Source organism: Pseudopipra pipra, chromosome 2 (assembly GCF_036250125.1).
Source record: "Pseudopipra pipra isolate bDixPip1 chromosome 2, bDixPip1.hap1, whole genome shotgun sequence".
Lineage (NCBI taxonomy): Eukaryota > Metazoa > Chordata > Aves > Passeriformes > Pipridae > Pseudopipra > Pseudopipra pipra.
In genome coordinates this window covers 77,855,748-77,883,640 of record NC_087550.1, presented here as the reverse complement: position 1 = coordinate 77,883,640, position 27,893 = coordinate 77,855,748, and the positions used below count along the sequence as shown (strand labels likewise).

At 37.6% G+C, this 27,893-nt stretch overlaps 1 protein-coding gene and 1 long non-coding RNA gene across 2 annotated transcripts in view; both read right to left on the bottom strand.

Moving 5' to 3' along the window:
• Positions 1–27,893, bottom strand: part of HS6ST3 (heparan sulfate 6-O-sulfotransferase 3) — a 293,361-nt gene that overhangs the window by 213,555 nt on the left and 51,913 nt on the right. The window lies entirely within an intron of this gene.
• LOC135409896 (uncharacterized) lies at positions 14,990–23,066 on the bottom strand. The gene is made up of 3 exons (XR_010428413.1): positions 22,541–23,066; positions 18,038–18,132; positions 14,990–16,711 (listed from the first exon to the last, which is right to left on the bottom strand). It is a non-coding gene; the product is annotated as an uncharacterized LOC135409896 (long non-coding RNA).

Here is a 27,893-nt window from a genome sequence, read left to right as displayed (position 1 = left end):
GTCATGGGGGCAGCTGGATCCCAATATGCACAGACAAATACAGACTTAAGTATAAATGTGCAGAATAGAACTTTCTTTTGCACAATCTCTTCTTAGTATCTCTGGCAAATTTACAAACCAAATCCAGGCAAACGCTAAGTAGGTCTACGTTGCTCTGCTTCTATCAACATCAATGAAGCTACGAAAATTTAAGGCAGCAGAGGATCTTGCATCAGAAAAGCACATGTCATCCATCTCAAAATCTCACACTGCGATCCACATGAAACAAATCATCTTTGCATACATCAAATGCTAAATACCTGTTTTCCCTTGCTCTTCACTGTACTCTAAAAGACAATGGAAATCGCACATTGCAGATGTTTAGGGAGGAAGACAGATTCTCAAGGGTTTGGTTTGATGCTCACTCCAAGCTTTAAATGCTTAACCAAACCTGTCAAAATCCCTTGTTGCCTCACAATCTAAGCACAGAACACCTGGACACATAGAAATTTTCACAACTTCTTGTGCCACTGATCAAAGAATAAGATGATTAAAGAAAGCAGTAAAAGGTTTTAGCTGTATTTGGATAAAACAGATATGAACAGTTTGTACTCTTGGCCAAAGCTCCTTTGAACATTAAGGACTACATCTGGCAAGGAATTTGAGAGTTAATTTCACAATAAAGCCTAAGAGCTTGTGCTTTGTGCATAGCACAGAAGAAAAAAAAATTCTAACTTTTCCTATAAAAAAAAAAGGTGATCTATACTTAAGTAAAGAAGGCACAAACATATGGGGCTGAACTACCAATCACTTTTACAGGGTATTGGAGGACACAAAATCAAAGTGGAGGACTGTGTGGATACTGTTCCTCTGAAAAAGAAACAGAGACATTCGTAGGGCCAGAGGGGAGACCAAAAGCACCAAAATTATCAATGAAAATCAATCCCAAGTGCTAGAGAAAAAGCCCCCTTTCTCTATGCTTTGACACACATTTTAGCACAGGAAGTTAAAAAAACAGGGTGCTCAGAATGGGTACATCAGTTGAGTCCATCAGCTTCATAATTTTTTTCTTTTCATATCCAACACTGAAGCTGGCTTTCTCCTCACTTTCAAGAACACGGGCAGCCAGTGCCAGCTAGATACTTCAACTAGCTCTTGGTTGTGACCACCACCTTCTTGGCCCAGTGCTTGCATTCTGGGTTTTGTTCAGAATTTTCTTGTTTCCTTTTTGCCTTGTTCCTTATTTCTTGTTCCTTTGTTTGTTTGCTTTTAAAGTTCTTCCAAAAGCCTTTTCTTTCCCACCATGACATGTATTTCAGACTGCTCAGTAAAAGGAAGTTGGTTAAAAAGCAAGAATGGATGAGCAGAACAAATACTGGTTTCATTTAAATGAATACTTTAGAAGTTTGAGCAGAGTAGAAATATTCTTCCTTTATAAATCATCTACTCTCTGTACCAGACTAAGTATGATTCAGCTCCAGACAGAGATATTTAAACATAAGGATCTGCACTGCTCTTCTACTCAGCTGAGATCTAATTGCTACAGTCAGAGAACTCTAAAGGAGCAATTTGGCTCTCCTGTGACAGACACCTATGACTGGTCAGCGAATTCACTAGTAATTTTATCTCCTTGGACTAGAATGGCATGTTCATGGATAAATATCTAAATTACCGGATAGATTAACAAAATTAGAGGTATTTTCATGCAGTCTCTGAACTTGGTACGGACAGTAAGGCTTTAACAACCAAAATGGTGCATCTGATTCTTTGGTGAGACACCACCTCAGAAGAATCCAAGCATGTTCATGTCAGTGGAAATGCCAACTGAAGGTGCTTGATGGAACCAGGCTCTGCCAGTACCAGCCCACTCGTGCATCGGACCAACGAACCAGCTCTAATGGACCATGTTTGCTGACATAATGTGTGAAGTGGTGTCAGCATTACCTGCACAATGTAAAGGTAGACAAAATTCTTGTTGCTCCAAGTTTTCAGTCTTACTACAATACAAAAATTAGATCTACTAGAAATTTTTAATCCAGACTGGTTTTTTTTAAATAATATAGGCTTTTGAAAAAAATTGGGGGTTTCCAAAGCAATATTCTATCTGATTATAATTATTCTAGTTTTTGGTTTCTTCCAGGCAAAGATCCTACTGTTGTTATAGCACCCTCTACTCGATACAGGAAAAATTACATTTGTCAACATATTTTTCTGAAATCTAAATTAACTGAAAGCCAATTACACAGGCCTGTCATACCAAAGGCAGCAAACTGTTACATAAATAGGTCCAAAAATTACATATTAATATCATGGCTTTATTACTGGTCTTGCTGAAGTGATATCTTAAATTGAGATCAACGTAAACCTGAACCCCTTCCTCTCCCTACTGGCCCCACATGATGATTGCTCATTTCTCTGCAGAGCCAAGGGTGAGCAACTCCCTGAGTAACAGTTATGCTGCCTTGCAGAAACAAAAGTGCATCCCTCAGCTTACCCTTCCCTCCATGGCAGCTACAGCAAGCCAACTGACCGAGGCTTCTTCCCAAGCAATACAGGCAGCAAAATCATGGCCATTTTGCCCATATGTCCATTTTGGACAACTACCTTACCTATCCCTAAAAGCCAGTTCTGCCTTTGTACCTCCTTGTAAATAACCATATTTTATTCAGTCCTGTTATTCTGATGGCAGGTAACACCACTGTTGAAGCTCTCTTCGTATCGTTCCCCATAATGGTGTTGAAGCATCAGCAATGTTTAATAGTCTCCAGCATTTATTCCAGGAAGAGCAGTACTTGTAGAAATTGTGCCAACTTCCAACTGTCTGACAGGTCTTTTATTGCTGCTGTAATAGTGGAAATGTCACGTGTTTTGATATCACAACTACAGGCTACTAATGTCACAGAATAGCGGGCTTATAGGTTGTGAAAGTAGCCTAATAACACATTAAGGCCTAATGAAGCAACTTACCCAAGGCCCTTCTCCCCGTTTCAGTATATTCTCATACATTAAGTAGATGTTCATGTCTCCCACTGACACTCAGAAGAGAAACTATAATTTTGTCTCTGAAATAAGGAACCAGGAAGCCACACGTAGATTGAGAAAAGCATAGAACAGAAAAGTCAGTCAAACCCTACACTGAAAAGGCAAACTTGCTGCTTGAGAGCAGTACCTCTAAGGTAGAAAGCTTGTAATTTAAACAGGTGGTAAAAATATACACTAAGGAAAGTTGATGAACTTTAAAACCCTAAAGTAAACTACTTTAAGGCACACAAGAAATACAAGTGACACTTACGACATAATTAAATGAAGATGTAAACGGCTTCAGCAGCGTCCTCCATGGGTTACCTATGATTGGTACAGTAGTAAGGGCAATGCTCAACTTCTTTCTTCTCTGTTTCTCAAGGCAGTCAAAACTAAAATCCCTCTGCTCCAACTTACTCAGCTCTCCATAATATCCCATAAATAAAACACGATATAAGTATAAACAGAAACTTAAAACAAAACACTTTGTTATGTCTTATCTTCAGCCAGTTGCATAAAGCAACAGGTCTTTAACCAGCACCTATTTCTTCCCATGGGATATCCTCTGCCAACACCTGCTGCTGCTTCCTCCCTATGAAGATAGGAGAGTTAGACTTAAGACCTTTTTGGTCTTCTCAACAGGGGCTTTGAAAACACCTGACACTCAGTAATATTCCCATAAAATATAGCTATCCAAGGCAAAAGATTAATTTAATAGCTTTATATACCAAAATTTGTTACTCAGTTTTCTAAATGAACGCATTGTCATGAACAGAGATGCACCATTGAAGCCTATGTAAAAATAAATAATGTAAGTTAGACCCTTCTTTAATTTTTACATAAAATCTTTTCCATGTTGTTTGATCTCCATTCCGATCTATCAGGAGTGGGCACGCCTCCCACTCTCAAGGAATCCAGTCTCATCTAGGTTACAGTTAGTCTGATTACTACATGCTTTCATAGACACTGTTTTCACACTCTAAGTGGAATATAGAAACAACACTCTGAAAAGAAGAGAAAAGAAAATAACACAAACCAGTAGGGCTTATCAGGGAAATGCTGCAGTACAAGCTGCTTTCCCTTACTAGATAATCAATAACACTATTTTCACATCTTGATTATGTTACAATTACCTGCGCAAAGAGAATTGGCATTTTTATACTTTCCCTCATTTGGTTAGAGGAATTTCAACATATTTAGAGGTAGTATAAAGCAGTCCTTCGGTTCGTCAGCACTCCTACATATAATATTTGTGAATAATGACCATAATGACCACTTTTTAAAAGCATTTTATGTTTTAAAAACATTAATGCATATTTGTGCTTTTGTTCTACAACATTTTATCTTACAACAAGCACTTTAGAAATGGGGCGGGGGGGGGGGAAGCACCAAAACCAGAAGAATGAAGCATATATGGGGGAAAGAAGGGGTGTAATTCTTCTGCAAGTCACCATGATCTGGGCTAATTGCATACCATTTTTGGCATGTAATTGGTATGTAATTTTTGGTAGGTAAGGGGGTTTACACCCACACAGCAACTAGGTAGAATCAGCTTATTAAGCCAATTGATGTAACGTTAATCTATCTCAGGGGGTATTCACAAGTATGAAGACTGAGCAGCCAACCCAGATGTGACCCCAGGCTGACGTTCAGCACCTGAATCTGCTGACACCACTGTGGCTCCATTGCTTCCTGTAATTCAAATTCTGCTTGATTACACCACAGCCAATTCAGGCTTTCAGCTGGACTGATTTCTATCGTATCAACAAGTAGTAGCTTGCCCTGCCTGTGGAGTAGAGTACAGCTAACCTAGATGGAGCTGTGTTTGCCATCCTGAACTTCCACAGTGACAAACAGCTAAATGCTGGTATGTTTCTGAGCTCTTCTGGATGCTCACAGCTTTTGAATGCGGACACTGGCTCCAGCTTCTCAGTGAGACCCCATGAGAATATCCTGATGCCACTGTTGGCGATGCCAATCCCCAGATCTACCAGCCTCAGCAAGGCCTCCCAGAACCACTGTTCAGCATTACCTGTTTGCCTCCACTCACCTTCAGGACTGATCAAAAGCTCAGGCACACACCTCATACTTCAGCTTCCACCCTTAGCATCATCAGCTTACAAACTAAACCTCACGGGATAAAGACTGTTTGAGCTGACCCTGGTGTTGGTAATTTGAGGCATGCATGCAGAGTACTGTCCCTGATAAATTATATTATACAGTTCAGGGGAGACTATGAAATCAAACATTAAACATGTCTTCATTATTTCTCTCTAGATAATTAGTGAGAGAGTCAACCAGGGACAGATTCACCCATGAGCCCAGTTCCTAAATAGAGACATCACAAAAGGACATTGCCTGTGTGGTATGTACAGAGAGAATAAGGTGATGGTAAGTAAAACTATCTTTATGAGAAAGACACAAGGAACAATTCACTGTATCCATTACAGGTATAATAAAATTGTGCAAGAGGTGTTATGAAGATTTATTCCTTACTAGCTATCAACATGTGTCTTCATAGCATATAGTGGTGGCACACAGACAGAAGTTAAAAGTAGTTGGAGTCCCAAAAGCAGGAGAGTTGATCCCTTTTGTCCTCCCCCCATTTCATTCTCATTCAAGGGTAATAAATCAACATGAAACCACTTTGCTCAAAATCTCTCCGTTCTCCAGTTTTTTTTGCACTGTTGCTTCAGAAAGGACAGAGGCCACAGAAAGGAGCAAACAAATAGACAGGAATAACTAGAAGGGGCACAGACTAGAAAATAAAACTGTCAGTAGTTTTTTCTTTGTCACTGCAGAAAAAAAACTTCAACCCTAAAGCCTGGAATATCTTTAGGTCTCAGGAATGCTCTAGAGACCAACTCCATGCCCCATAACAACAGAATTGACTTTAACAGTACAACAGCAGAGATAAACGTGACTTGCAGCAGCAATAAGGCACCCACTAACAATACTCCAAGAATTTGAGTATTTTAATAATTACAGTTTCTACTCAACTGTGCAGAGGACTAGCAAAAAAAAAGCAACCTATTGACCTGTATCATGTTTAATTCTCAAAAGCTCAAAAATCTTAATGTTTACATACTCCATCGCCATCAAATTCGAAGAGAGAAGAAACAGTCACTGTGGGACATGTGAAGATCCAGCACTGCTGATTTGTGTATCCATCGCTTATTCTAATTTTCACAAAGGGAAAAAATTGCTCAGATGCTGAGATTTACCACAGCTGAAATAATAATGGTCTATAATATCAGCATTTCATCAGGATAAAACTGGAGGAGATTCTCTTTCCTAATCTAATACAAAAGAAACTAAATTAACCAACGTTTTGGTCTTGAAACACTATGAACTGTGGATGCAACCTGTTGCATTAGTTACATGAGATGAACCAGTGAAGACCAAGCATGTAAGAGCCTGCAGCAGTATTTAAGAGATGTAGAGAAGGTCAGCTCAAACAACAGCCAGAAGCTTAGCATTCTTGACAGGTTTACAGGGAAAAAAACCAATGAGAAAAGCACAAATAAAAAGAAGAAATTAACCAAAAGTTCCTGTTCTGATTTCCTCTCTCACATCTGGGATTACCCCTCCATAAGACAGGAATAACATGTACCCACGTATGGTTACCCACTGAAACAATCTTAAGTGGGTCACTGGCTGACAACAGTTGACATTTTGCCCAACCAGGCATGTGTCTGCCTAAAGAATTTTACTGAAGAAGTATTTTTGGGACAAAATATTAGAAGACTAAAGCAACGATTAGTGTTGACTCAGCTTTGAATGATGAAGCAAGAAGGTTCTGGAGAGGTGGATAGGGAGGGATAAAGAAATTGAAATGTCCCTTATGGAGGTATTGTGATCACTAGCTTTGCCTACTGATTTTTAGAAGACTGTATACCAGCAACATCCACTGGAATTAAGTCAGAAAACTTATATACTGTTTGAAATATTACTCATTCCAAACTCTAAGTTACTGGAGGGGGGAAAATAGGCTAATTATTTTTTTTTAACAGTGATTACATAAAATCATACAAGAGATGCACAGGTGATTATATAAGAGACATACAAGTGACTCATTTACATCAGAAAACTTATGAGACCCTGAAGTAAGAAGAACGAAGAGTAAATACTGCCTACTGGCCATACCTGATCTAAATTGGAAAAGATAACTATTTCTCACTGAAAACAGTAAGGATCTATGAATTAATTGCAAGGGCCATCTTAAGAAAATAAATACAGACATATTAATCCTCCAGATAGGAACTAGCAGCATACCAAGTTAAAAAAAAAAAAAAAAAAAGTGTTGAAGAGGCAGATTTTGCTTTAATTTCTTTTCCAAACAAAAGAGATTTTAGCCACGTTTTCAGAAGAAGACAAGAAAAAGGAGGCATCAACAGAAAGGCAACAACACTGGAAACAGTGCTGAGGACTTACTTACTGGGAGGTATAAACAAGCTATTGATAAGAACTTCCAGTGATGACTCCCAGCTGGGTGTGCTGGAGCTGTAATGTAGCTGCTCCTAGTGTGATAACTCTGAGTGCTAATGCTCTCAGTCAGGTCACAAGACTGAAGCATATTACACAGATATGACTTAAAACACACCACGAAACACAGTGAGAGCTGAATTCATTCCACTACCACTCAGGAACAAGTCTTACTAACGAGGTATGCTACCCTCACATTGCAGGAGTGCATTGCTGGACAGGTCTGCGGCTTTTCAATTTGTAGTCCTGTCACAGCGTAACCTGAAGGTAATTTCAGTAGAAAATACGAACTTATCTCCTACTGTTTGCATTCAAATCTCATCTTCACTCGACAAGAAGCAACTCCCCACAATGACCTTACTGTTTACACCTGGAGGCACTGCATTTCCAACTGAGAGCCACCAAATGAACTGATACAAACAAGTATAAAATGTTCTGAGGTTCACTGTGGAGATGGTATTTCAATTTTACCACGCGTATCACTCTGACACACTAGATGACCCTTAGTAAGGATGGAAGAACAGACATGTTGGCTCAAGATGGGATAAAGGAATTCTCAGAATCATTTTTGCAGACGCAGCTGTATAAATTTTTTAGTCAATTATTTATGTCCCCCACCTCTCTAAGTCTTAGTGCAACTCATAACAACTTATACTGTCTTAGGCTCCTACATACTAAATGTTTAAAAAGTAAATAAAATTGTGAAAAGTTAATCTTTGTAAGTATAGGCCAAAAAGCATTTACTGAGGATGAGCCATTAATTCCCTTTCTCCCCCACAACAACTATTTGAACCCTTGAGTAATCTATGTTCAAAACAAGTCCCTGGAAAAATGGATTAATGGGAACCCTGAACATGAGGCTCTCAAAGAAGCATGGCAAATGTGATTTCAGATCAACTGTGTAATTCTACATGTGTATCACTCTCCACAGTATTTTACCACGTTAACACATTACTTTACATGCTTTTGCCATTGTAACATGGGCAGCATACCACCTTCTGCACAGTATCTGCTCTACAAGCAAATAAGGATTTAATAAACTAAGCTGCCTAAAACCCACAGAACTCATTTAGAACTGGAAAGCTTTTCCATAAAGAAAAATGCATATATTCTCGTTATAAACAGATAAATGCAAATGATAAAAAAACTTGTGAGTTTTGTGTGAATATCTGACCTCCTCTGAGCTCCTTCTTTGACATTGGTTCAGCATCTCCTACAGCCTCCCAAGAGGTCAGTAAAATACCACAGCTTGAGGCATTCATGAACAGTGACTATGCCTCTCACACTACATCACAGGAAATAAAATGTATCATGACATTAAAAGCCTTTTTGAAGAAACCTTTATTGTCTCTGAGCAATCAAATCACCAGGATTCCCCTCCTACTGTTTCTCATCTCCTATATAGTGGAAAGGCAAGATATGTATCCAGATGAAAGGGTTTTGCACTTGACAACAGTATGACTGTTCTGAAAGTACACTAAATCCCTTAAACAATAATTAAGCACCAAATGAACCATTTAAAAATTCACCACTAACATTAGAGCAAATTAAATTAAGCCAAGATTAACATATTAAGTTTGCTCAACCCAAAAGCAGATATTTCATATAGTTCCTGTTTAGCAATGTGTAAACTATTTTTCAAAATATCTGACTACAAAGAAGGGCCAACAAATACATGCAATTAAGTAAATGAGACAGCTGGGTAACCTATATTCTAAGCATAATGGTGAACTAGCTCTTTATTTTTGTCCGCCACAGTCGTTAAGATGTTCAGTCTCCAGGTTTCTGTTGATAAAAATTAACAGTTTTCACATTCTAACATATTCTATTACTGAATTTATAAAGCTGTGTCCCTTTTTATTAGCACCTCTACATTACTTGCTGATTCTTGTGGGGGAAAAGTGAGTAAGAGGGAATTTCCACAGGATTCCTTAAATATCAAGAAAGTCTATTTTACTGCAAACTATTTTGTTCACATGTATGTTGAAACTTGTGACATACCTGAGACCTCTATGTCAATGAAAACAGCAGAATCTAGATAGCTGAAAGACTTCAGTACAGTAGGTTACCTTCTGTGTATTATTCGAATCAGGAATGACAAAATATAGGGTCATTATACAGGACTGTAGGTTGAATTTAGATGTTCGAATTATTCACAGATACAATCCAAATTTCAATAATTTTAAGTGAAAACCTCCCCTCACCCCCCAAACATTTTCGGACCCACATGCGTGTTCTACTACTTACAAGTGCAAATAACTTGTTTAAATTCAGTAGAGATGGAAACTTTTTTTTGAGGGATTGATATCTGCTACCCATCAGTCACTATGGCAAGGATAAACAGGTAGCGTTTGCTTGCAAGAATATTTACAGGTTCAACACTTTTCACTGCTAACACTGGTATTTTTTTCATTTTTATTATACAAGCAAGAACATAATTCCTACAGCAAGCTAACTAGGGGCATCCTTTCAAATAATAATAATGGCCAGTCTTCGCAAGCGAAGATTTGGGAAAGGTCATAAACCCTTCGAGCCTGCGCAGTGGATTTTTTAGGTGAGACACAGCGTGCGCTGAACTGAGCCCACCCTTTAATCCTGAGGTTCATCTGCCGGGGCCGAGCAAAGCTTGGACAGTGGCAGTGAGGTCCCCAGGACGTAGCTGGATTGCCATACAAGGCTGACGAGCTCCAGGGGCCTCTGGTGGTCTAGTGGTTAGAGTGCAGGACTCGCACCGCTGCGACCCGGGTTCAATCCTTTCAAATAATCACCTAGTAACTAGGTAGGAATTAATTAGCTCACATCTTTATGTAACAATAAGTATAAATAAGGATGATGCATTTCTCTTTAAGTAGTTTAGAGATAAATTCACAATAGTAAAAATGAAACCAATATTAGGAAAAAAATCCTAGTGTTTCCCAATGTTCCAAATGTTTCAAAACATTTGGGTTTGTTCATTTCACCAAAACATAAAACTGAAGTATCTTAGTATGAAATTCCCACTAAATCAGGTTCCCATGAGATGATTGATTATTCAGGAATACAGTAAAGCTACAAAGTTTTTAAATTAAAAAACACTTGACGAAAGACCAATTTTTACCACAGCTACTATTTATCTTTTTCAATAACCAACTATAGACACTTGTACTTATAACTGCCTCCCAGAATCTGTATGAAATTCTTTTCATGTACCATTTCAATGTAAACTAATTAAAGGGAACTAAAAAAGCCAGGCAAAATACAAAGGTTGAAGACTTCAGTACTGAGTCTGTGCAGCAGTTTATGCTATTGATGATGCCTAAGAGTGACTTCTAATGTGCCTTGTTCACAAAGCTATAATGTGAGGAACAGAGCATACTATAATTGTTCCAGGAGCTGCAAACCTCCCAGTGCAAACTGACTAACATGACATTGCAAGTAACATTTAAATTTCAAAGGCACTGCAAGATAATCTTGTCAAGGAAGTTGGACATGGCATTTTATTGCCGACTGACACGGCCTTCACATTTAACATTAATTACATCCCTATTTATGCTACTTATAAACTTAATTATCTAGCCCAATCATTCTAACCAAATGTGAAAGCTATCTAAAATTGAATTTGACTGGTATAGCAAAACTTCACCTTATTTTCAATTCAGTGATTAATATAATTCCATTATACATTTCTTTAGATTGTATCTGGAAAATAAAGCAGCATATCAATAGGACAAAGGATATTGTAATCAACTTTTGAAGTTGCTACTTAATTCTTCAGCACTTACAAAGCAGCAGAGAGAATAACGCAAAGAGATGAAAACTGTTATGAAAGAAAATTAACAACCTCTTTAAAAACACCTGAGGGTTCTGGTGGCAGTGGTTCCACTTTCTTATGATAGCCCCATCACAGCCACAAACATCTCAGGCATGAATCTAAAACTTATAATTCTTCATAGTTTAATAAAACATTTTCTCTTTGTGCTATATGCTGTTGCAAATTCTCAACTAATAGCTCTTCTTTATAGTGCCTTTTTTTTTATTTTTTTCACAAAGACACTGAAATGCCAGAAGCAAACATAACATCTATTCTCACTGGCTTATACAACACCTATAATTGACAGTAACCAATTAGAACCTTCTAATCAACATCTCTACTCTGCCGCTGGCAGCACACTCCACACAACACTTCTGACAACAGACAACCCACTCTTCAGAAGAGCTACAAGAAGTGGTCATAAAAGCTAAACAACTGTACAGAAGTCTTTGTTTACTTGTTTATTGTTGTTCATGTTTCATATCCCTTCACATACAACTGCACAATCACAGAAATGTGACCACATGTGATCTTGTTTGTTTGAAGCCAAATCCAGTACATTGAGATTCCCTTTCTTCTTTGCATGTCCCATTCTATATTCTATTTATGTTCTGCTCCCACACCTCTTGTTCAGATCTTTTGTTTTTGTAAGTTTGAGCAACTACTAGCATTTTTTTCTTTAAATAATGGTAGTATGACATAGGTGATGACCACTTTGGGATAATCACTTTTGTAAAGCTTGTTTGTGGTTGTTTGGTTTGGTTTTTTAATTATTATTTGGGTTTGGTGGGTATTTTTGTTGTTTGGTTGTTGGAGTTTCTTTTGGGAGGTGGGGTTTGGGTGTTTTGCTTTGTTATTTTTTTAATAAACAAGCCATTATTACAAACTACTTCATCAAACTGGCCTTAAAGGGCTTTCTTTCAACACTCAGGAGACAAGTCTCCTCCCACATCCTAAAAGATACCCATGCACAGATTTTTTGGGGGAGCAAGGTAAACCATTACAGATATCCAGAAACCACATTTGTTAACAATGTATACCATATATCACTCTCTGCTGACAGCTATCATGCACTACAAAGCTCCTAGTTATTACTAAGAACTGAGATACTGTTACACTCTACCACTTCAATCTTACCCCAAAACACTGGTTGACAAGATTTGAAAGATATACAGCATGCCTAAACTATCCAATAATGAACAGATTAAATCTTTTGCAGAGACAGGACATAATCACTTTTTCATTGAAAATGAAGTTGACAATACATCCATTGGATGGCAAAATTTCCTCTTTAGAAGCACTCAGACCTTGTGTCTGCAAGGTCAAGCGCGTTGAGAAAGATCTATTGGACCATGGGTACTGATGATGTCAAAGTGGTAAAATTGGAACAAGTGTCCTGTGGCCTATATCTCTTTCTCCCTTCACGAGAAAGAATTTCTATTGCTAGAGATTCTTTTCTAATCTTGTCCCCCCTCTCAAGTTCATTACATCTTTGTCAAGGCTATAAATGCTGGAGCTCGAGTGTAAAATTAGGAGCAGCATCTTGATTTCTAGTTTTGGGTTTTGTGATAGCCATATTGAAATGCCTCCATTATTATAGTTAATTCATGGCTAGGCTTCGCGAATGAAGATTAAGGAAGGTTCTATCCACATTTATTAGTTAATTAGTCTCAACAAAAATATACAAGATAGGACAGCTACAGCTTCTGGCAAAATCTGTCTTGCTTTGATACAGGTGAGAAGAATGTCCACTTTGTGAATGCACACGTTGATGAGGGAGACCATCATCATTAGATCTGCTGCAGTTTTTAGTGAATACCTGCCACGATTATGCCATAAAGGGCAGCACACAGCATATGAACACAGCCATGCCCAAGCCAAAAAAGAACATCTTTAATGGGTTCACATACTTTCTTATCTGTCATCCAAAGTTGACAGCTTGCCTGACAAAGGCCATGGGTGGTTAAGCAGGGGCCACAAAGTGTGAAATTTCCTTTGCTGGGCAGCCGAATTTGATGATTTGGAAACAAAGGGTGACCTCATGACAGGAACAAGAAAAAAACCACCCACCCAGGATTCAATCTCTCCCCTACAAAGTAACAGTCTGAAATAGAATAATATCAGGAATTTCTCCCCCAAAGCAACAGAAGTTCAGCTGACCCTAAGGCCACAAGGCACTGGCCTCAAAAGCAGCTCCCAGGATGTATTCATATCCAACTCTGCAACCACCAGCTGACTCTGCAGCTGTTCCAAAAGTTATTACAAGAGAGTGGCTCCGGCACTGATACTCCCTACACATGAAAATTACTATTGAAATAAGAAAAGTTGGAAAACAGAGAAAAGATAACAGATGTTGTTCACAACATACAGGAGACCTACAAAATGCAATACAGTTCAGAAAGTTTGTATTAAGGCTAAAACTAAAAAGTTACCACCTCTCAGTTTAAAAACTGAAGGCGGTTGTTAGATGCAGAAAACAGCAGATGCGACCAGAAGTGCATTAGAACAGAATTAACACCAGTGAGGTTTTTATTAATAAGAAGGAAGCATAAGTAGCAAGATGCATTACTCAAAAGTACTTGCAGTGTGGATTTTGCATACCTGGGAAGCCAGGACTCTGCCAAATTGGTTTTTACTGGTAGGTCATGATCAAAGGGTTCATTCCAAAGCTGCCTGCCTGCAGTGCAAGACCAGTGCTCTTCAATCATGGGAATACATACAGCAATGAGGAAGAATTTGGGTTTAAACAGCAAAACAAGCTGACATATAAGCATAAGAAGGGTCCCTTTTTGTAAACAAGGATACAGAAGAGCCTACATAATCAAAACATCTAAGAAGCTTACAGACATTTGGAGTGCAATTCTTTTATTAATTCCAAAACAGAATGCTGCTATCTTTTAAGGTGAAATGAAATTAGGAGACAATATTTCAACACAATTAGCAGTGTTACTTGGTTAGTACCAGAAAAGAGCACTCTCACTTGGCAGACAAGAGGTTAAGTGTACAGCTGTGAGGATCAAGGAATTTTCAAGTGCCAAGGGAAGAAAAGAACACAGAAGCTGAGGGGACAGATGTTGCCAAAGAGCTCTAAAGGGAAGAAAGACTTCAGACTAGGCCCCACAAATGCCACAGTTGGACAAATCTAATTTTATTCAGGAACTATTAAGAAGAAAGAAATTGTTACAGATCAACACAAAACAGCTGTTCTAAAATGTTAAAATGATTTAAGCAAAAAATTACTTTCCCCTTTCCTCTTCTTCCCAACATCATTGATTTTACTTTTCTTATGTTCACAGTGCATAATAATAGGGAGAAGCTTATTGCAAGATTACAGTAGTAACACAGGGGTTAAGATTTAAAAAAGCATGCACTACAGTAGTGGTAAAGTGAGTTTTTTCTCCTCTTTCCACTGATCTTCATATAAAGCTTTATTTAAATGTTATCAACCTCAGCATTGGTTAATCACTTTCACAATTCTTTTACGTTAAATCAGTCCCCCTTTCTCAACAAATGGTGGAAGGTGACGCCAATCCAAATGAAGCAATTATGTCAGAAATCAAGTCAAACCATTTTCATTTTTCATTTACTGTAATCTTTAAGCGTGATTAATCAAATCAACCTTCTCTTCCTAGGCAGAGCTGTAATTGCTAAATGCAAATTAAAGCATATTATATATGACATGTAATGCTTAATCTGAAGACAAATTTTTATTAAGGTTTAAGTCAAATTTTGTTAAATGAGTAAAAGATACCCACTGAATATATCTTAACATTACATACATGCCCTATGAGAAAAGATATTATGAAATATAACAAAAATGTTTCAAGTACCATAGATAATCCAATTGCAAAAAAAAAAAAACAAAAACAAAAAACCAAAACACGAAGAGTAACAGTAATATCATGTTTGCAAGAATAAACAGAACATCTTCACAGATTCTATCATGCAGTTTAAAAGGAGTTAGCAGATAGTTCTAGGATCTCAAACAATTCTTTTTCAGCATAATGTACAATAAACCTTCACAAAGATAAAGCAGAACTACATTCACTACTGGAGTAAGCTTATACAATTTCAATTATTATAATAATTGTTGACAACAGCTGTGAAGCCCATTGCTATTACTGTCCCCTAAGCAAAGAGAGGCAAGGAAATCACCCCAGTAAGGAATCTAAAGGTTGAGAGTTGATATTCTTATTCAATACCCCAATGTTTATTTTACTCTCTTAATTTTATATCTATTGAATACCATATCAATGTTTTCTGATGTGATTAAATACAATTCTTTGTCCTACTATGTGTGTAACTGTGAACCTATTTTATTAACAAAATCTGGAACAGAACAACATTGCCTCAGAAATGCAAACAGGAAAAAGCAGGTTGCAGAACCTCTGAAAAACCTGAAAATGTAATAAGAAAAAAAAAAATCCAAAGCAAATCTACAAAACATGACACAGGGTATTGCTTTTGTAGGGTTTGCTACCTACAGAAACATGATGTGGGATATCGCTTTAGTTCAAAAAGGAAAAAAAAAAGGCATTTGGGGACATAGTAACAGAATCCATCTTCAGTGCTGAACAGTCAAAATGCAACATATTAAAGGATGTAAAATTACGAAGAGTTAATCAATTGCTTTTGGGATAGTATTTTTCCTATAAATAATGCTCCACAGAAAGCATTTGCCTCACTCCTAACAGACTTTATTGTTTATGTTACAGAACAGCTAATATATTCTGTACTAGTAATGGAACATTATTTTTTATATATATGTAACTAATTAAAAGACATCTATTCAGTATCCCATGCTTTAAGTACACCATCAGTCCTCTTAAAAAAAAATCTTACCTGAAATAACTACACTGTTGCATATTACAGGAAAAGATGTGTTCTATCAGAAAACATAATGTTTTCTACCCAATTCACATTACAAGCCATCCATTTAGAATGTAAGCACACTTGTCAGGAAGCCTATGATATTCCCCACTGGACAGTATAGTCTGACACATTCTATAAGGGGTCTAGCAGTTGTACAATGACCAGCCAGCTGGCTGACAAAATACCAAACAAGATAGAGGAGGGGAGAGGTTAGACATAGGGAGAGGCTCCCCTCTCAACAGGGAGAAAGTACTGTTGCAATTTCTAGTTTCAGCAATCACAGAATAGGAAATCTAGCACCTTTGGGAACCTTATTTTATTTTCCAATCTGACAATTGGTCAATACCTTCAGAAATTATTTTAGGAAGAGGAAGATGCATTTGACAAGTCAGCTGACAGATAGAGAGCAAGCCCCTGACCTCTACTTCACCATGTCTGAAAACCAGGATGAAATGTCCTTGTGGATAAAACTCATGTAATCCAAGTGTGAATTTGTTCTACTCAATTCTCATTTTTCGTTCAGTAAGAACAGTGTTTCTTCCAGGATGAACATATCCAAACCACCTGCACAATGAAGAATAAAGTAGAGATGCTAAAGGTAGATTTCAAGAAGCCTTTGCTGCTAGGAGACTTCTAGGTGTGAAAGCTTAACACAGACTTATTTATTCCAATGAGTAATACCTAGACTCTGTCTGGTACCTGAAATACCTTTTTAAACTTAATTCAAGGCACAACTTAAACCACCATGCAATTACTACACATCTAATTTGTTTTTCCCATTAATTGTCAAATACTATCTCTAACTGGCCATCACTAGTTTAAAATATTGTTACAAAGCAGAAACAAGTTTATCACCTAATTCCATCCATGCTGCATTCCTATCATTACATCCATTTCAAATTACCAATTTAATACCGCATCCCACTTTCACTCACCAGGCATAGGCAGCAGGGTATGAGGAAGAGAAAGAAGAGAAAGACAAAAATGGGAGAGAGGAGAAACAAAAAGGTGCAGTACTGTAACAGACCTGTACCTCTCGATAACATGGCAACACAGCACTTCAGTCTGGCTTTGAGTCCAACAGTAAACACACTTTTACTTCTGAAATCAGGAATTTTTAAATGCAGCTTCTCTTGTACTGTACATTTCTGACAGATACACATCTAACTGCCTTTACTACTTGTTTTTTTCCCCCATAAACAGTCATCTTTTAAAGCTAGTCATATTGAAAAATGTTTCAAAATTAATAAATGCTATGAAAGTCATGTGAAGTTCACTCACAGAAAGCAATCTAACAGCTCACCACAGCAGGCAACGCAGGGTTTTCTTACCAGAAGTTTTAGCCTGGACACATGTTTGGTGACATTACTCACTGCAGAGCTCCTCCTCCTATTTCACTTTTAAGAAAAGGAAAACATCCTCCCCCACCCAAGCAGTGCACAGGAACCAAAGCTCAAACTACGTTTTTCAATCATGAAAGAATTTTCAATCATGTCATTAGAATGACACTACATGCACACTATGCTATTATTTGCTGTACATATAAAAGTATTTCTAATCCTCCGGAAAAGTTTTCCTATCATGACACAGTCTACCACAACTGCTATTTGTGCTATTTCACAGATTGCCACTTTTTGCTTAAACATACCCAGACACCTCACGAAATCCTTGGATTTACAAAGTTTTCTTTGAAGCTGCCTTAATTACAGGGAGGTTTGGGGCTTTTTTAATTAAGAGTTAAGAGAAGCTAAGGACAAGATGATTAGTAGTCACAACATTAATCTTCTTGCTGTACCTAACAACTTCATTTACTGTTTAAGACACAAACCCTTGTGGAGTTGCTGTTCTATTGAGCTGACGTTGATGTACTTGCTAGGAAGTTACTTCTACCTCTTATGTTCTCCTCTGAGATGTAACAGATGGGCTCTCAGGAAATTGAATCTGATAGGAAACACTCTCACTGACTTCACTGAGCTCTTACACGGCTAAAACAGAAAAATAAGATTCACAAGTGACAAAGGAGCCCAACACATTTAATCTAAATAGAGAGACTTCTTTGACAGTGGAAAAGAATTCCTGCATCAGTAACGAGATTTAGAAAATATACTGTCTGTTAATATTATCATTATTGCTTAATAAAGGTTTATTTTAACAATTTCCAGGACAGTCTTTACATACATTGCTTTCGTCACTGGAAAGGAATGGCAACACTCACACAGTACACATTAAACAGTGAACTCCAATCCTTAATTTCCCAGCACATTTGAGTAGCTTCATGCTACATTAGTCTGGCAATGCTAAAAGAACCCAAAAATAGAGACATTTTTAACCTGGACTGTCTCAGCCTCCAAGGAAATGAGGTTTAGGCAGTCCCTCATCTGTTAACTTGTCACATTTAAATTCTAAACTTATTGGCAAATTTCAACTAAATTTGATAAAGAGTTTGGACACTCAAAGATAATTAAGTTCCTGTGAATTCTACAAAAACTAAAATCTCTACGAAAGAAACACCTACATAATCTTCATAGGTGAAGACAAAAGAGTTTTGACACAATAATTGAAACAAAAACAGCCCGCATGTGTGTGCATTTAAGTATATGTCATGTGCCTATGTATATTTGAGTATATAAACATTGTATACATTCAAAACTTTACTGGACAACCTGATCTAGACAGCCCTGCTTGAGGAAAGGGGTTGAACTAAATGATCTTTCCTGTCCAATCTACAAAATTTTTGGGTGGGGTGGTGAGGTCTTGTGTGCACAGCTTAGAGAAGTCACACCAAATGACATCAAACAGGGATGCTAGAAAAGAAACTCAAGAGTGAAGAGGAAGAAGACCTCTCTGGAAAGTGAAGGGCATAAATCCAAAGACAACTGAGCTTTAGCATTTATGATATTAAAGATCCTTTTTCTTCAATGACCCTCAGAAATTCACTGAAGACTTGTCATTTCACTGTTTACATGCTGTCAGACTAGTTCTAGAAATCATCTCTAGTGATACAAGCTACACAAATGTGATTACACTAATGTAAAACATACTTTTGATAGCAAAGACCATTCCTCTAACCTTTTACATTGATGTGAATGTACCCATAAGAGGAACTATTCTGAAAAACAGTATTTCTGACTACACAGACAAACAGAACATATTGTGAAAGACTTAACAAAGCTTTTGTAAAGTAGCATCATGATGGACAAACCTTAAAAGGAGGTTCCACATGAAGGAAAAGCAAATCCCATCAAGTACTATTAACAAAAAAAGCATCTTTCAGTGTCCTTCACAAAAACCTCTTAAAGACACAAGACTGCTACAGTGTAAGAGTAACTAGGTGCTTGGATAGATAACTTTATGAAGGCCACAAAACCAAAGTAAAGACAAGGGCAGTAGTTACTCTGGAAACACATTGCCCAGCAGTATTTGTTGGAATCTGCTCAGATCCACTGTACTGTACTCTGCTATCTATAGACAATCTAACTATCCAGCAGCAAGAGCAGAGAACATCATGCCCTAGTAAAAATTCATGGAACAATCACACCTGCAATACTCTGGGCACTTCTGATTCCTCTTATCACAAAAAGGATGTAAAGGGGAAAGTTACTGAGAAGGACAGTAAGCGCCTTGAAACACATGGAACAGATTAATCTGGGGAACCATTAAGAAACTTGGACTCCTCAGTCCAGAAGATGAGGTAACTGAGATATGACAGTAATTTATAAGATAATGAACAGCATGAAAATGCAGACAGAACAATTGTTCGGTGCACCTTCCAATTTAGTAACCAAGGAAATGAAGCTAAGATGTGTCAAATTCACAGAGGGCACTCCTCGCTATTTTTTGTTCTTGCTCAAGTACTTGCAACAGAGAAGTTTCATATGTTTAAAAAACAATTGGATGTGGGTTTTTTGGACTAAAACTTCTCCAAGCTATTTAAAACAAACAAACAAACAAACAAAAAAAAAAAAAAACCAAAAAAACAACACCCAACAAGAAACCCTCCAGCCGCAAGAGGCTAGGAGAGTATTCTGGGATCTTTGTCCAGCAACAACAAAAAGTCACTATCCTATTGCCAACATGAGACTTTAGATTAAGTCAGTGCAACCATTTGTATATTTTACTGGCGTATTTCAAGTAGAAAGCATTGGGGTAATGACCACCTTCAGACACTTTGGCAATGCAAGATCCTCTAATTTTGTTCTAACCTTCAAAACTACATTCACCATATTCAGAATAAGATAAAAAAAGGTTTGTGCCCAACACAGACACAAAGAAAACTTGGCTTTCATATGTGACTAATTCAGAAGACAGACCTACTGGTGATTATTTATATCATCCCAGACTTCCATAAAAATCTGTATATTACACGTAAGTCTTTATAAAGAGTTCCTATTACATAACTATGTAATTCCTATTACATAGTTGATCTGTGTGATCAACTTCAGAAGCCATCAAAAAACTAACCTCAGCTCTTAATATGCAAAGCAATACTTTAACTATATTTCTTTGACCTTAACTTCCAGCGTATGTAGGGAAGAATCAAAGCAGTAATATATGTGCAGTGTCCCAAGTTTGCACCTTTTTCTTAACATATGCAGCATAGACATAATACCATGGAATGCAATACTTTAGAATCTTCATACATTTTACATTAACAAAGTAAGGCAGTTAAATGAAAGTCCAATAGAGTAAAGGCAGCTAGAGGCAAAGAGAAGAGGGGAGCAAGGGGCAGCAAGATATGATTGTATTATGTATCCCAAATGACACGAAGAATTTTTTTTGTTTGCACTTAATCTTACTATACCCTCCTTCCCAAGCTCTGAATTTCATTTATCACTGTATGCTGATAACCTGGCAACAGTGGTAACACTTTCATATATTTCTGTGCAAGAACAATAAAAACGAGATCCATATTAAGGCTTCTTGAAGGGGGGGAATAAAACAAAATAGTAATTTATATTATTCTTATTTTTCATCAAACAGAAAGAGAACTCGTTTCACAGAAACAGAATATTCAAAGTTTCTCTTGGGGCAGGAGGGGGAATGTTATTAAAGTGGAGACAAAGTGGTTGCTTTGCAATCTACCATAATAGGTTAACCAAATTTTAAACTTTGAAAAGTTAATATAATACATGTCTTACAAGATGAGAGAAAAACTGAAAAGAGTTCAGAATTATCTTTTGGGGAGATATAGATATTGCTATTTTAAATAAAGCTTTTCATCAAGAAAAACTTCTGAATCAAAACAATTCTTTTGAGAACATGAACCAAAATCTGCCTACAGAGCAGAACAATATCTGTAACAGATATTATTTCCATATTTTTTTGAAGAGGTTAAGTTAATAGTTTCTCTCCAATACAAAAACAAGAGGAATAGAATTTAAATAGTATCTCAGACTCCCTGCATGGCACCTAAGAGTAGAAGAAAGAACAAAATCGTCATTGCTATGAAGAAAAATGTATTGAAAATATGCTAAAAAATTAAGCCATACAGTGAAGCTGTTGAAGAATATAGACTGTTCACTGTCCCAAGATCTGTAGGTTAACTGTTGAGTTCCATGGCAATAGCTGAGAAACTCCAGTAATTTTTACAGTATACCTTCAGAAATAAACCTCAAGAAAAATATACAGAAAGTAATTACCTTTAATATTGCAACGATAGCAACAACCAGTATTTCCTTTGACATTTAGGGAAGTTAGAATTTAACAAATTCCTGGGACAGATAAGAGTATTTTATTTTTAAGCAGTATTTGGTCTTCTCACAGTTATGCAATAGGGACTTCTGTACGTATTCTTAACATACTCAAGTCAGTGTTGTGTATGAGCATATCTACATAACCCGTTAACTGTTCACAGACTGAGCACACTCCAGTATTTGATTAGCAGGTAGAAGTTGTGTACTCAAATTACTATACACACAGACATACAAATATATGCAACTAGTCAAAAGACAGCTTTTGAGCATCTTAATGATTTGCTTATTAACGTGCATGGAGATCATGTTCGGCAAATGTCTTCATTTTCAGCTGCTGGATCTTTTACCAGGTTTTTTTGGCACTCAGGACTACTACTCAGACAAGGCCTCATAACACCTTAGGATGAGTTTTGATGGCACATAATCACTTCCGGATAGTAGCCTATATACCCAGTCCCAGAGACTATATTTTTTTACTTAGAAAATCAGTCCAAGAATACCTGTCACAAGACAGCTTGAACAGATTTAGAGCCTTCACATATTCTGAAGGCAGGCTAAAGAAACTTTGCAAAGTACTGAATTCCCAAGGGAGAATCAGGTACATCACACTCAACCATTCTTTTAGCTGCTGCCAGTGACACAGCAGGCATTGGACAGCGATGCAATTGCATCCACCATTCCCTATTAGCAGAGGCATCACCTTGCTCTTCGACTCGATGGAGAAGAAACTTAACCTCTCCTCTGCAATGGCTGCTGTCTCTAGTTTCTAAGCAAGGATCATGACACGTGACAGGTCCTGGGAATGACGGAACATACCAAGTGTTGAAGCTTACACTATCAGCCCATAAGGCCACAGAGGACACCTATGATGTCAAGACATGCCCTTTATCTTCACAGTTACTCACATCCATACAGCAGTGTATGAATTATTTCTTCAAGGCTGGGATCAGCATCAGTACTAATGTTAAGATGCAAAAAGCCCTCCTGGTACAACGGAAAGGGGGATAAGAATTGACTGGAGCCACTTCATCTGCCCTTTTAGGAGTCCCCAGCACCCAAGGAGTGATTGCCAGAGAACTTATAATACATGCAAGCACTGACGGCCACAGGCCAAAGTACACCATGAAACAGGGCTCATCCGCTGCAGTTTAGGCCTGTTCAAAGTCTTTGAGGGAAAAAAGCAGAAAGAGAGCCTCATGAGACTGCTAGCTAGCTGGCACACACCAAGTTTAGGTAACAGTTTAGAAAAGGTTGTCTTCCAGCATCAGTTTCACGCCAAGTACTTCACAAATTAAATTAATGTAATTTGTTTGAAAATAGTGCTGACACACATGATCACCTCCTTTAAAAATCAACTCTGTGTTAAATATATTAAGTGTTAAACATAATCTGTTATTCACATATATCAAGTTCTTCATAAAAAAACATGGAAATAACTGAGGGAAAGAGAATCTGTTTATCAGAATCATCATGGCTAGGCTTCATGAACGAAGATTTGGGAGGGACTCTACCCACACTTGCTACAAGCACGCTGGCGGCTTAGAAAGGCCAACGCAAGATAGACAAGTCTGGTTGCATTATCAGAATAAGAAACCCTTAATAAAAATAGGCAACTGAGCTTTATGCAGTGCAACACAAATAACAGATGCAGGTCACTGTGTCCTTCTCAACTTTGTAGTTTCAGCTTCAAAAGTGAGTTTTCAATATACAAAAATTAGTTTGAGGACATTCCTGTATTGCCTCCTTTAACTCACTACACTTGCTAATTCAGGGGATACTGTTCGTCATGTAGAGCAGACCACATCATTATAGCAAGACAGAATCATGGACTCATTGAGGTTGGAAAAGACCTCCAACATCATCGAGTCCCATAACTTCTTGAACACTTCCAGGGACAGTGACTCCACCACCTCCCTGAGCAGCTCATTCCAATGCTTAACCATACTTTCAGTGAAGAAATTCCTCCTGATGTTCAACCTAAACCTCCCCGGGCACAGTTTAAGGCCCTTTCTTCTTGTCCTGTCACTAGTTGTCTGGGAGAAGAGGCCAACCTCTCACCTGGATACAACCTCCTTTCAGGTAGACGTAGGGAGCGATAAGGTCACCCCCTGAGCCTCCTCTTCTTTAGATTAAACATCCCCAGCTCCCTCAGCTGCTCCTTATATGACTCTAGTCATAATCTCTAGTTCCTTCACCAGTTCTGTTGCCTTTCTCTGGATATGATGTTCAAACTGGCCAAGAACACTCCAAGAGATGCTTTAGAGCACTATGGTCCCTGTCAATAAAACCCGTGCATATAGATAGCAGCTACTCAACTGAGATCATAATACTATTGCACGTATTTGTCACAGCATTAGTCATATACAACAGCTAGTAATTTTAGTAAAATTCTCACAATTATTTCTGTATTTAGCTTTAGTCCATGTGCGCTATACGACATTGCTTGTATTCTGTAACCATTTGGTTATAATCTGTTTTAAACAACACCATGTAATAGACAACATGGTAAAGATCTACACATGGAATTTACTTAGATGGTCTAAAAGTGAAATGATGAATAACAAATCAATAAGCTTTTGGACTAGATAATCTCCATCACAAGTCAGATCAACTTATCATTATCATCATCATGGCTAGGCTTCGCGAACGAAGATTTGGGAAGGCTCTATCCACATTTGTTAGAGGCACACTGGTGGCTTATGAGGCCAATACAAGACAGACATATCCGATTGCAAAAGGCACAGCAGAAAGACTCTTCAGATGGTATATTCTGCAAGAGAGATGGTATATTCTGCAAAAGATCAACTTAACCCATCTTAAACAAAAAAAAAAAAAAAAAGCACAAGACTTCCAGGACTCTTTCCACATCAATTAATGTATTGAATTTGGAGTCATTTTTATATGTGAAGATGTTATTGAAGTCATAAAATCAATTTAACTGTTGCTTACATCACCACCTCCTTTAAAAATAAAACCAACTTTAATTCTACCCACAGACCTACCAATTGTTCCTAACAATAGCAAAGGCAGCACAATAATTGTATGAGAAGTCAGGAAAAAAAAGGAAGAGTGAAAGGAAAAGAGGTAGCATTTTACAAAGAACATCTATGCAGAAACTCTTCTTAGAAAGAAAAAAAAGTAATCAAAAAAACCTGGTTTGCCTGACATCAGTTTTTAGTGACCTGATTCTCTTTGGAATACACGATCTTAAAAGGTAACTTATCATGTGCTCAGTTCTCCTTTTATCTAATAATACACACAAGCAACAGTCTTGAAACTTTTACAGAAACACTGTCAGGTACTTAGTTCCTACTGAAGACAAAGTATTGAACTACACAAAAGAAAATCAGCATGATAGAAGTTCTATAGGTCTTAACTTTTGGGGATAACAAAAAGGCAGGAATAAATAGCCACAGTAAAGAGGAAGTAACAAAAAAGGATGCTCACAAGCAAAGAGATCTTACCAAATACAAAAGGATACAATACATACTGGACAACAATACAAATCAAGCATTAAAACAGTCTAGTGCATTCCAAATTTTGGTTGGGGAAGAGTTTTGCCTATTACTGGTAATATGTAATAACTAACAAATGTCATTAATAATTGACACATGATAAAAAGCTTCTCACTGAAAAACATGTAAAGCCCCAGCATGGGTAACCTTACATACTTTAAAATATATCATTAATTGTGTTAATGATTGTATTCCTTTAAATAAGGATTTTGACAATACCATCTTAGCACACAAGGTCAAAAGACATGTTGCTCCTGACTTCAGTCAACACGAGAATGAGTTAAATCTCAGAGAAAAGGATGACAGAAGGGAAGGGAATACTACTGTTAAATTTAATGTGTCAATCAAGAAAATGAGCAGGTAACTATTATTGTTCTAGTCAACTTATCTTCACATTTAGGCCACAAGTTCCACTAAGATGTAGAACATCAAGGAGTACTGGAGGAGTCCACGCAGGAGGACTCAGGACATTAGATGAACTGTTGTGTTGTTTTCTTTTCTTTACTAGTGGTATTAAAAGTGGTGGGTTTTTTCTCCTGCACCCCAATGGAGTGCGCACGCATCCCACCTTGGATACCACTGGTCTCCAGGACTAAGCCATCTCTTACCTAAGTGCTAGTCCCTCAGTGAAACAAAGAGAAGAGGGCTGCATACTCAGCAATCCAGAACATTAAAGAGCTCAATAGAGGCAGCTTTCTTATTCTGCAGAAACAGCCTTGAGTGGTACTCAACCACAGCTCAATAACTGCACAAGCTGATGGTAGAAATTTCTCTTTGCAGCTTTTCTATGACATCTTATATAAGCAAATTATCTGGATTTTTCCAGTCTCTTTTGTTGTGTTCCAGACTTTCTCCCCTATATAACGAAGAGGTGGCGGTAAGCTGCCTTGCTATTTCAGTCCTACTCATGAACAGCTGGTGTAGAAATACAGGTGGTGAATGCTATTACTCAGCTAGGGTGAAATTACATCTTATAATTCAAGTCACTGTCTTAAAAAAAAAAAAAAATCAATAGGTTGTTTCACTATCAACTAACGAATCACCGAATAAAACCCAGAAACCTAATTACTTCTCACTATTAATATAATTTCAACTAGAACAGAAACCAGGATTTCTTCCTCTGACACGGGCTGCTTAAAAAGTATACCTGTAACAAGAGAAAGGTGAAGCCATGAAAACAGCAGGACTCCTAAGAAAACACACTGAACACATGTCAATTTCCTAGAGAAGAGCTTGTGAAAAAGAGGAAGTATCATTTGTCCCACAATCACAATTTTAATTAAAGTACTCTCCAGCCCCAACTTATTGCAAAAATAATAGTATAGAACAGTTTTGAAGTGTCACCATCTGTTACATGAAGCCAAAACTAAAGATAGTTTGAGTGCTTAATGCAAAACCTAAGACAAGCCAAACCTTCACTGGAATAACCACAATGGTGCAAGGATATCATAGTAAGAATGATTAAATTAAATTTGCCTTCATGGTTGAGTTTCCATCTCAAAAGACTCAGGAGGCTACTTAGTCCCACTCAGCCTTTTCAGCCATGAAATCTCAACTGACTGGTCAAGTACAGTTGTCACACAAAAACTGAGCTCCAGAACCAAATGCAAAAATGACACCCCACGCCCAGGAATTAATGGCAACAAAATCCAGATCCTTTAGGTACATCTAGCATCTCCAAAGTTTATAGAAGGCAACTCTTAGCAGTTAGTTCCTGCTATGCCTAAGCTCTACATGACTGTCTCTTTCCGACAATGATGATGGCAGCAGGTTCAAGTCAGGACATAGAAAGTCCAATAACAATAACTAGAAGGACCATCTGTTTGGATGTACATAAATTCTTTTTTTTTGTTTTAGGGGTTTTTTTCTCCCTCTAATCTCAATACCAAGTTACTCTACTTATAATTTCAGATTCTTTCCATTTAATGCATAATTCAGAAAGTGGAGTCAGTGGTAGGAAATTAGATAACTTACATCTATTCCCACTGCTGCTTTCTCCTAACCTGTGTGTGTATGAATAAACATATGAAGTCAGTCAAAGGAAAACAGCAGCCCCCAAACATCCACTGCTTCAGAACTGAATTACCTTTGGTTGCACCTGACTTCACGGGAGAAGTGTGTCCCACCACAATTCCACGAAGAGCATCGTCAGGTAACACAACATCGTGGTCTATTTACTGCTGTAGTGGCTCAGCCAGGCCAAATCTCAAATGTGGATGCTGGCATGAGTTTAAGTTCTGTAATGATCAACCGTGTGGGAGAAAGGCCACTCCAATTATCTTATGAATAGTTCTATCAAGAAAGAAAAGCAAAAACCAGATATTTTCTCTCCCAAGAAAGGAGGAAAACCAAATGAAACCAATATCAAAAATAAGTAATCAGAATTATTTCCTGAAACAGTACCTTGCTCCTCTAGCAAGCCTCCACAGCATGCATGCGGTGGCGAGAGGAGTATCTTCTCATATGGACTCATTCCTTTGCAATGCAGGTATAAGTGTTTTTTAAATAACAGTCCTCCAAAAGACTCCTTTTAACACT